We start from the raw sequence: 12,248 nt of genomic DNA, 5'->3' as shown, positions 1-12,248 counted from the left end.
GATTTTGAGAAAAAACAACTTGACCTAAATGAATTACTTAAATTGGTGGGATCAACTGGTGATGAATATTCTGATCTTTCTATCCAATCTTTTCCTAGTAGTAAATATATAAATAATGACAAAATCCCTCCATATAATCAGTTAGAATCCTCTCGTATCGCGTTTAGGAATTGTAGAGGAGTGCTTAGTAGTTTAGATTTTCTATCCACATTTCTTTATAGTAATCGTATTGGTATTCTGGGACTATGTGAGACTTTTCTTAGTGATGGTAATAGTTCTTTGGTTGTTGTATCTGGGTACAAGATAGTAACTAGAAACAGGTCTACCCGTTCAAAAGGTGGACTTGCCGAGTTTATTGACCAGTCTCTTCCTATCCGTAAAATTACGGATTTAAATGATTTGTATCAGGTGATGGAGTTTGAATTTTTAATGGTTGAGATCGAGTCTGGTAAGAAGAAGCTACTCCTATGCTTATTTTATCGACCACCGGGATCAAGTGCGTCAAATTTTATTGGTAAGTTGAATGATCTAACACAACGGATGAATTTTAAGAACCATAAAGTGGTTTTTATGGGTGATTTTAATATAGATTTGGGACTGGTGAGTTCGGAGACCCAAGAATTAAGATCTCTGCTTGTAGATTTACTAACTACTTGCTTTTTTGCCGGATTGGTTCCAACAGTAAGAATACCAACACGTATTAGTGAACAGTCGGCATCAGTTTTTGACAACATTTTTACGAATTTCAATCTACATTCGAGTTATGTCGCATTAACTGATGAATCGAATCACTCTATGTTACTTGGTGAATTTTTGATAAATAGACTGAAATATAACCCGAATATAAAAGTAAAAAGGACTATTGATGATAAATCATTACAAAATTTGAGAGCTAAATTGACTTGTAGCGACTGGACTTCAGTTTATGAAGAAACCAACCCAGATTCAATGGCTACTCAATTTATTGAGAAATTCTCTTCTGCCCTTGCCTCTGCCTGCCCTTTTTCGAAAAACCGCTCCAGGTATGCGATCCCGAAAAAGCCTTGGATCACCCAAGGCTTACTAACCAGTATTGAACACAAAAATATGCTATTCAGGCATTATATTGATGCTCCTGATGTACATGGTACGGACTTCAAGAATTATAAAAACGCTCTGACAACCCTGTTCAGGAAATCTAAACAGGCTTACTACCATAAGCAGTTTCAAGAAGCAGAAGGATCGCCAAAGAAGACATGGACACTGATAAATGAATGCCTGAATCAACAAAAAACTAATACGTTTCCTGAGACCATAACCAAGCCTGATTGAACATCTTCAACATCCAAACAAGAAGTAGCCGACACGTTAAATGAATTTTTTGCATGCATTGGAGAAGCAACCGTAGAGGAAGCTTATGGCCTTTCAACTGTCGTCACGGATAATTACAAAAAATACCTACCTTCGCTGTCTTGCTCCTCTATGTTTCTGGCGCCAGTCACTGAAGACGAACTGCTGAAGATTGTTCAAGCCATGAAAAACGGTCACTCCGAAGGTCCAGATGGGTCGTCAAACTACCTCATAAAGAAGACCATCAATTGCTATGTCGGCGTTATCGCACACATCGTCAATTCTTCATTTAAAGATGGCATCTGTTCTACTGTCTTCAAGTCGATGAACTTTATATCCCTCCACAAAACTAGTAACCCCGAGTTACCTTCAACATATCACCCTATCTTTAGTCTCTCTACTTTTTCGAAGACTATGGAACGTGGTATCTGCAACAGCCGGATAGATAATCTCACTAAGTTTAACTTCTTCAACAAACATCAATTTAGATTTTAGCCTGGGCACTCAACCGAAAATTCTGTATTGGTTTTGTTATAGTTTTTGAATGATGCGTTGGACCGTGATTGTGATACCAGCTACAATATTTGTGGATGTAAAAAACCGTTTGACACGATTTGTCATCTGATTCTTCTGAATAAACCTGACAATTGTGGAATTAGATAAAATACTCTTCTACTCTCAGTGATTGTAGTAAATACGTGTATGTAAGTGTCGTAATATTGGTAAAAGTTATATGTTCTGACAAGGTAAGAGCGACAAAAAGCTTAAACCTTTGAACTCTACTATTTTTAATATACGCCTATGATTTTCTGAACACTATCACCGATGATGGACTTGCTGTGCTATTCGCAGACGACACGGCTAATTCTGTCACAGGTTCAGATGAATCATCCGTCAGAAAAAACCTATGTTTTGGTCTAAAGAAGCTATTGCAGTGGTTTGCTGACAACCTCATGGTGTTAAACTCTTCGAAAACCCATTTTATCATCTTCTCTCGAATTTCTCATGCCGTACCGTCGATTTCCCAAATATCTGTCCGTTTTAACGGATAACTAGTTACCATTGCCAGTAAAGAGTCTTGTAAGTATCTAGGGCTAACGGTTGATGAAAATTTATCTTGGAAACTTCATATTGATAGGCTAAGGATGCAGCTAGGAAGGAATGTGGGGTTACTGCGGTATCTAAAATTCCACCTCCCTTTCCCAGCTCTTAAGTCAGTTTATTATTCTCTAATCCATTCTTATTTTAATTACTGTCCAATTGCTTATTTAAATACTTTCAAATCTCTTATTAAGCCCATTCAACGTCTTCAAAATAATGCCCTTCGTACGTTAAAAGCACTCCTTCCTTCCCCATTTTCCCTCCCTGATAAATCCCCTACTAAGAGCCTTTATACATTTTTAAGAATATTGCCAGTTGATCTAGTCCTTACTGCAAATTGTGTCCTTTTCAGACTAAAACAAATAAAAGAATTATTACCATTGGCTTTAAATTCTAGTAACTTCTCTTTAGTTTCTTTGGTCCAGAATAGTTATTGTTTAAGAAGTTCAGCCAAATTACTTTGCCCTAGGATCCGAACTGAAAGATCCAGATTTTCTCCTAAAAATTCAATAATAAAGTTCTGGAATATTTATGAAAGTAATATAGATTCGCGTTTTTCTATTCCAGTTTCTAAAGCTAAATTTAAACTATATCTAATAAGTAATTATAGATAACTATTCATTTATTTGAAGTCATGTTGGCCGGTGCTATTGTTGATAAATTTTTAATTATGTGGTAATTTATTGATTTGAGGTGTGGGCTGTGGGTTCAGTGTGGTGTCTGATTTTCTTCCCAGTATATCTAGTGCATTATCATTTCTTTTCATCATTTGTTATTATTATTATTATTTCTTTTATTTTTTTAGGGTGCCTGTTTTCGAGTATAACTCACTGTGTAGGCACCCTCTGTAAATATTGTGTTCCATTGATTCATATTGTAAAAGTGTTATTTTGTCTTGTAGTGATTTATTGAGAAATTAAATGAACTTGAACTAAAGATAAAAAAAGCTGCAGATCAGTTTGTGGTGTGAAGCTATTTCAGACGATATATCAAAAATTATGCAACAATAGCGCAACCTTTGACAAACCATTTGAAAAAATCAGGTAAATTCGAATGTCCAGCGAACGCAAAACAAGTGCTAAATGAAATAAAAAGTCAATTATTACTGGAACCAATACTTAAACTACCAGATTTGTCACAAGATTTCTGTTTGCAAAGAGATGCTTCGGGGTACGGTATAGGAGCCATATTATTGAACATAAATTCTGAAGGAGTAGAATCAATAGCCCAATACGCAAGTAGATCACTGTCGGAAGCAGAAAAAAAAAATATTCGACAGGTGAGAGGGAATGTTTGGCAGTTGTTGTTTTGACAGAATATTTTGGACAATTTTTACTTTGAAAAAAAATTCATTTTACGCGTAGATCAAAAATCCTTAATTTGGCTACACACGATGCAAAATACTTCAGCCCGGCTGACACGGTGGATACTGCGTCTACAAGCATATTCATATACCGCAATATATATGATAACAATATATGATTTATATGATATGAAAATTGATAACAACCATCCAGAGCGAACTGGAAGGGCTAGAAATACTATCTAATGAAAATATTTCGAATCATCAAGATAAAGATGATTTTTGTTTAGCGATGAAATCCTTTTTATCAAAAGGAACGGAACTACGCCGCTGCCACCCACCGCTGCCACCAGTTGTTGTAAGGTGTAATTTTATGGTATTTGGGTGATGTTTTTGTAGATGCCTTTATTCTCCCTTTACAGGGGAGATAGACTCTGGCCCTAAGGTAATTAAGCTTTGGTAGCGTGCCTTAGGCTATTACCGGACTAATGAGGCGTACCGACTGGGTATATTCGAGGGGCTAAAGGTAGATCGTAGAGAGGTTGTCTAAAATACAATACTTTTATTCAATTAGCATATATTAATTCCAGATATAGATATTCTACTGGGACTGGCTGTCCCAAATAGACCACAAGTCTCAGAAACTACAATGATATATAATAAGATACAGACACTTACAATGATCCGACAGGATTCCAAGGTATTTCTAAAAACAACGGACCAGAGGTCGGTCCGGCATAAAATTAGTAACAGTCTAAAATCTGCCCCTTCCCTTAAATGTATCTTTTATACATTTTTATCAACCACACCTTCCTTTAACCAACCCACGTAATAGCTAGGAAGTCGTAATTTCTCAATTTCCCGTTAAGCAGAAACTTGGCAGGATATGTTCCTTATCTTAATAAAAAGTGGTATTTCTAAACTTTGTATTTGCGCCTTAGTATATTTTTACTAAATTTCAAACTGACTAAATTTGAAGCTTTACCACACTTGAAATTACAAAAAAAAATCTAATTTAATAAAATTGTTATTCCTGAATGTTAACTGTTGAAAACAGCAAATTAAAAGACTATTTATATTTAAAAGCTTATGCTCCTTATTCAGTTTTTGGTGAATTGTTTTTCTGCTCCCTCTCGGTTTTAGTGTTTCGATCCAAGACAACAATTTTGATAAAGTTTTTCACGTTAGATTTGATTCTATTCTTGAGCTATATTTTACGGAAATGAACTTAGACATTTTATGGTGATGCTTTAATAGTATTTTTGTTGCAAATGTGTCTAAAATCGTCAATACAAGGACAGTTTTTCAATTGTTAGAGTAAGTTTAGATTCCTACCCAAGAAAAAGCCTTTTCAAGAATTATTCAAAGTAATATAGTAGTTATGGCTTGATGAATTGACAGATAAAACATTGATTAATTGATTTAAACGAGTGGTGTTCTTTTTTTATATGTATATTCTGGTATATTTGCGCGCCACTATAAAATTTTATATTTCAAACTCGTTGGGAAAACGTGATAGAAACTGAAATATATCTCCTGTGGGTGGTCTTGAAGTTAGTATACTGGAATACAAAAGGTCTGCTGTTTATATGTGCGGAAGGACCCTTTTGTGCCTAAACTGGATAGTTAAAGGGACAGTTCATTGGACAATTGTATTGGTTATACTTAAACTATCTTTTAGCATCGTGAAAAGGTGTATCACAGTCTGTTGTTTAGGATATCTCTTCATGGAAAGTTTATGATTTTTTAAAACTGAATCAAACGGCATTATGTATATGTTAGTTACTAATAAAACGTTTTGGCAACATGTCGGGAACGTCCGAGAGTATTGAATTGAAAATTTCAGAGCTACTACTATTGCTACTTCTGTTCTTTCAAATGAATTAATTCAAAAGAGTGTAAGTGTATCCAGTTTGTGAAATTGCATTGATACAAGTTTTTAGGAATTGTATTAAGCTTAGCTTTCAGGGAATTTTAAGGAGGTGTAAAACTTAATCAAAGGATACTATGTTTGTCCAGATTTTCAAAAGGGCGTATGTTATTGAAAGCTGTTGAATTTTTTTTCCAACATATAAATAGTAAGCCAAGCTATGGCAGAGGTCGGCCGCAGTCACTAAATCACTTTTTGTCACATTTATTTTAGATTGTTATTTTTTTAATTGTCACTAAAGTCACTTTTTTGCAGTCACATATTGCAGAGCAGGCTGTTAGTAGAACTTAGTAATAGTAATATGCCACAGGAATATAAAAAAAGAAATTCTAAAGCATCATCTTTAAATGTTTACAGATTAATTTTGCATAAGTTTTGTGTTTATTTTTCACCATAGACTTTTGATTGTGCCCTTAAACCTGTTCAGGTAGACTGGGGGATCCGGGAGGTAGGGAAGATCCCTCTCCCAGCTGCTAGGTTTTGCACCCTTCAAATTAATCACATCAAATTTTTATTTTTAAGTCTCAACTTCAAGATTCTTAGTCACGCACTATCAGTTTTTATTGAAATGTCCCCACTTTGCCAAATCATAAGGCTTATTTCTTTTTTTCCTCCATTTGATTTAATATATTCAAAAAACTGAAATCGATGTAGAAACCGTCGCCAATCTAAAGAAACCGTAATGTAAATTTACGTAAAAAGAAACCGTAATGTAAAATTACATTGTCTTAAATTCATTGGTAAAACTAGGATTAAATTATATCGGTCCAAGCTAGTTGCAAGATTGTCTTCCCTCGCCCCAATTAAACAGCCTGGAGCTTAAAGTCCTCGATTAGAAGGAGGACAAGGGCCCTCCATCAAATCTTAAAAAATTCTGTAAATCTTGACCCCCCCCAACCCAAAAAAAAGAGTAGAAGGAAGAAAATGACAACCCTTGATGATAAGCTCAGAAAGTTTGCCTTTTCCCAGCACATTAAAATGTGCATCGAAGAAGTGAATATAGTGAAAAATACACTTCGCAACATAAAACAAATAAAAATATGTTTTTAAACCTTTTATTGACCCCGAAATTCTTCAGTGATAATATGGACGTAAGATACACTACCTTGTCGAAAACTGTTATTTTTTACCTTACCACCCCCCATTGTTATTTGTATACTTACTTCGAATGTGACTTACTAGATGGGGGGGGGGGTGGACTGCTGCTCCGGTTTTCTAGATTTTTAGCCATGAATGATCAGTTTTACCCTTTTGGAATCGGATCCATTTTCTAAGGATTTCAGACTCTTACGAAAATTCTGAATTTTTTTTTCGTAACTTCTAACCATTGTTTTATTATATGTGGCCAACAGTAACCACTGTTGAGTCGGATTCTATTCTGAATAATATTGGATTTTACTCAGAAAAATGAGTTTATTTAAGCATATTTTTCTCTCGGTTATTGTGGGCCGGGATTTGCCTTCTATTAGTAACCTATGATATGTGATGTTTTATTGCTGTAATATAATCTCGTTATTTTGTTACTTTCCTATTTGCTTCTTATAATGAATGATCAGAGAAAAAAAAATGTATGAAATATTAGTTTTACCCTCCTCATCCACAGCCAAACTGGAGGACTCTCATGGAGGCAAAATGTAAGAAAAAACAGCGACTAGGACCTGTGCAATTGCTGTGCCTCTGTTCTGAAGGCCTCTGAATAGTCACTTTTTTTGAATGGAAAAGGCTCTTGAATCGCTTTTCTTGCGCATATCGTTGCGGCCGACTCCTGCTATGGATTCTTTTTTCTTGCTTTTCTTAGTAAAATTATCTCTGTCTCATTAATTATAAAAATATAGTATGAACTGGTTTCTGTGAAAAATAATTAAATGACTTGTTACAATTTTTTTTTGCTTCAAATAATACATTTTTTTAAGAATATTAATACTGATAGTAAAAAAAATATGACAGTGATTTTTATTTTAAATTGTGAACTGCCTCTTGGAAACAACGAAACTAAATTTAACATAAAAATTGGGGTATTAAGGAGAGGCAGAACTCTCTGAAAAGATTTTGAAGATAATGTAAATGTTTAAGAGCATGCCTAAGACCTCCACTTGGAGTCTCTAATATGCATTCTTTGGTCCTAATATACTATCTCTCCTTTATAAAACTTGCTGTTATCAACAGTCACTCATCCCCAAAACCAGTACACTCTCTCTTTGAAAATTTCAAGGAAAGGTAAATGCTTATTATGCTCTTAATAAAGCGTATGCTACGTTTAATAGCAGACATTCTCTGTCAGGAAGAGGTTGGGCGGGGGGAGGGGGTCATACTGGGGAAAAATGGCTTTTTTCTCATGAAAAAAGGCATTTTTACATGAATGTACAGAAAAGTATTTTCCAAATTCAGGAGGGAGGGGGGGTACTTGGAACGCCCCTCTCCTCAATTGGCTAAACAGTCCAGTTTTATAACACTCAAAAAGGTAAGCTATAAAGTGTTTTCGTTTTGTTTATATGGAAAATCTCTGAAAGGCTATTTCTGTGTGTTAACTCATCTATGTCTAATATCTAGGTTCTCTCCTTTCCCTAAAGTTCTGTGTTCATACATATTTAGATACAATTCAAATTTTGAGAGCCCCACCTTGCGTCTGAACTTTGGCAATCAATATAAAGCTGGCAATTAAGGGGCGTGTACTTTAGAATGTGCCTTTATTCTGATTGGTTGGAATTCAGGCGCTTAAACAGAATTTTTGCTGCAATGCCTATGTAATTTCGCGCTGCATTTTTTCAGTATAGCTGGAAACTTTTTTTTCCGTATCGCCTCTTTGAATTGAACTTTTCGGTAAGACCAAGACTATATGATTCTGCAAATTAGTTTTTAAAAATTAATTTTGATTGGTACTATATGATTTTCACTTAGTTGAAACTACCATAAAATAGATATTGTCTCGGTGCATATTTGACTCCAAAATCTGTTGTTTTTATTTTTTGCTTTGTTTACCATTAGCACGAGTTATTCTTTGCTTTAATTGTAGTCGTTTACCATAATCTGTTCAATTGTGCAATGACGAAAACAAGGAAAGTCAGCCATCCTTCCCCCTAAAAGATGTGTGTTTTCTCTTTTTTAGAACTTTTTTTTAGGAAGTTTTCTTTTTAAGTATCTTTATTAGCCTTTTTAGGTATATTTGCCTTTTATTTACTAATACTTCAAAAAACCACTGCATTCTTTTGATTTTTTTTAAAGAAAATGCTTTACTTTCTATTAATTTTAATACTAAGAGTTGAAGATAGTGCAATAAGACTAGGGTGCAAATAAGTGAAAATCTGGTGCATTATGGCTAAGATTAGGCTGCAATTAGCTTTAATGTTGTAAAGATAATTTTAATAAAAATGGAATTGTTCATAAATTGTTGTTTTTTATATTGAAACTGGAGTGGAACCTGGACATTACGCAGCATGAATTTCTGACAGAGTTGGACAGTTAACGTTTGGTTGTTTTCGCAAGTGACTTAACCTTATTCTTTAGTCTTTGTATGGCTTCATTTGATGGAGATTTAGGATTTGAAAGACAGGGAGGAAAAGTGTTAGATGTGAGGATTGTTACATTTAGCAAAATGTATATTTTGGACACGTTACGTTGTTGGTGGATGGAGTTCTCTATGACTTGTTTCGCTTTTTCTATGTGGCAACCAGCATAAATTATGTTTTTTGCTTTTTGATGTCTCAAAATATCTTGAAATTTCCCCCAAAAAAAGGTAACACATATGTCATAGTAAAAAGAGGGTAAGAGGAAACATTACGTCACCTACTCTTTATAACTAAGACATTTGAAAATGCAAAACAAACGAATCTTAAGAAAAATTTACTTAAAAGAGCTTCGCTATAAATTTGTTATTTTCTTTTAAAATAAATCTTGATAGTTTTGACCACCTTTGACAAACTATTTTGATATTATGTAGCATTATTTAAAATACTATATAGAAAACAAAAATATAGCAAATTATTACAAACTGATATCAGTATTATGTGTGAATAAACTGCGTTAATTGGTAAAAGTAGAGAGTTAACATAATATAGTCCATGGATAGAATATAGAAATATATAATAGATGAACCCACGTTTAAGCAGATTGTTGTCTAACCTTAAGCTTAAGATTTTAAAATAACCGAACTGTTATAAAAACTCTTTTCATTCAAATTCAGTGTGCTTTGGGTTTCACAAGCGATTCTTAGAAATTTCTTAGAAATATTAGAAAAAATCAAAATTTAGCGTAAGGAACAATTATAAAAAACACCTCAGCTCATTATTCAGTACCAAAGGAATAAAGGATTCGTAACAAAATTAGAATAACGTTTTATGTTCACTGTTATAAACTAATTACCTATAGAAGAGTCATTGGAACTTAATGTATGTAGCTCTGAGGTAAAAATTGTCAAAAGTGGAGCAATTTATTTTGAGTAAATTTTACATTATTTTAGTTTTCCCTGTGGGAGCATTCTTTGATAACGGCATCATGTGGAATCAAGTGGAATGTGGAACGTCTAGCATGCCTGGTGTGACAAGAATATGTCTAAAAGCAGAATCGAATTTCAATTATCAACGTGAGATATCAAGTACCATTAGTGTTTTTGCTGAAGATAATGTAGCAAAACATCAAAATTTTAATTGTGAAGAAAAATCTTTCAAGTGTGACGTATTTGAAAAAACATACCGCCAAAAATCCAATCTATCAGATCATCAAAGAACTCATACTGGGGAAAAACCTTTCAAATGTGATATATGTGAGAAACCATTCAGCCATAAATCCAGCCTATCATCTCACCGAAGAACTCACACTAGAGAAAAACCTTTCAACTGCAGTATATGTAAGACAGCATTCAGCCAAAAAGCCCACCTGGCTATTCATCTAAGAACTCATACGAGAGAAAAACCGTTCAACTGTGATATATATGAGAAACTATTCAGCCAAAACTTCAGTCTATCATCTCACCGAAAGACTCACACTGGAGAAAAACCTTTCAAATGCAGTACATGTGAGACAGCATTCAGCCAAAAATCCTACCTGGCTATACATCGAAAAGCTCATACGGGAGAAAAACCTTTCAAATGCAATATATGTGGGAAAAACTTCACCCAGAGCTCCGCCCTATCTTCTCATTAAAATATTCATGCTGATGAAAAACCCATCGAATGTGATATATGTAAGAAATGTTTTACATCTAATGACAATTTATATAATCATCAAAGGACTCATTCTAGAGAAAAACCGTTCAAATGTGATATATGTGAGAGAACATTCACCCATAAATCCTCCTTATCAGATCATCGAAAAACTCATACTGGAAAAAAACCTTTCCAATGTGATACATGTAATAAAGGTTTTAAATCAAGGTTCGGTTTGTCTTGTCATCGAAGAACTCATAATGCAGAAAAACCTTTCAAATGTGATATATGTGAGATAACATTCCGCCATAAATCCAATCTATCAACTCATCGAAGAACTCATACTGGGGAAAAACCTTTCAAATGCGATATATGTGAGAAAACATTCATCCAAAGCTATGCTTTATATTATCATCAAAATACTCACACTGGACAAAAACTTTTCGAATGTGATGTATGCAGGAAACGTTTTACTTCAAGTTCCAATTTAAATAATCATCAAAGAACTCATACTGGAGAAAAACTTTACAATGTGTGAGAAATTATTCAGACCAAAATCTACCCTATCTGATCATAAAAGAACTTATACTTGAGATAAATCTTTCCAATGTTAAATATGCTAGGAAATATTTCCCAAAAAGTCCCAGTCATCTACTTTGTGCAATCACCAAAGAACTATACTGGAGAAAAATCTTTCAATCGTGATTTTGGTAAGAGACATGTTACTTTCAGTTGCGATTTACGATTACCTAAATCGTATTTACGATAAGTTACGATTTCAATTACAGAGAAATTATACATGTTAAAATTAGATCGAATATGATGTATGTCAGAAACGTTTTACTTCAAGCCGTAATTTGTCTTATAGTTGGAAACTCAAGGATTTGTTGTACAAGTTTATTTTGTATGTTCTTAGAGTTGATTTTATATTTTTTATATTTGACTACCTGTTGTTTAATGTGAAATTAACCAGAAGTATAAATATCAATCCTATGTAAAAAAAAGAAAGATATTCTATGTTTATTGATGCACTTGAACCAGCTGAGACCATATTTTTTAATATATTCAAGTTACTATTTTTAACATGTCTTGTTTTGTTAATAAGTACAACTAAAATTTGTAGTTTTAGTTGTTTTATGGAAAAAGTCGAGTTTAACCTATATTTGCTTGTTGTAAAACATTTTATCCAAAATATATGATACATCTTAGCACAATTGTCTATTTCTCATGAAATAGGGGAGAGAAAAAATTTTGCTTCTGGATTTAGTATTTGGTGTTAGGGTGCTCGTAACTAGGAAATAAAACTTTTTCCAGCAAATAGTTTTAAACGTAGAGCCATGAGTAGTTTAAAACCTACTACATTTTGCAAAAACAGGCTCGGGTTTTCATGCCGCCTCCTCTTCTTAAAGTTAACCCGAGGAAAGAATCAAGAATTTAGGAGTCT

The 12,248-nt window shown here is 33.9% G+C and overlaps 1 pseudogene; it reads left to right on the top strand.

The window, feature by feature from the left end:
• The first annotated feature begins 1,461 nt into the window (after positions 1–1,461).
• LOC148940522 (uncharacterized) lies at positions 1,462–12,012 on the top strand (annotated as a pseudogene).
• The last annotated feature ends 236 nt before the right edge of the window (positions 12,013–12,248 follow it).

This window comes from Artemia sp. Qi Xiang Cuo, chromosome 19 (assembly GCF_049724085.1).
Source record: "Artemia sp. Qi Xiang Cuo chromosome 19, ASM4972408v1, whole genome shotgun sequence".
Classification (NCBI taxonomy): Eukaryota; Metazoa; Arthropoda; class Branchiopoda; order Anostraca; family Artemiidae; genus Artemia; species Artemia sp. Qi Xiang Cuo.
Note: the sequence above shows the minus strand (reverse complement) of the source record. Positions and strands in the feature narration are given on the sequence as shown.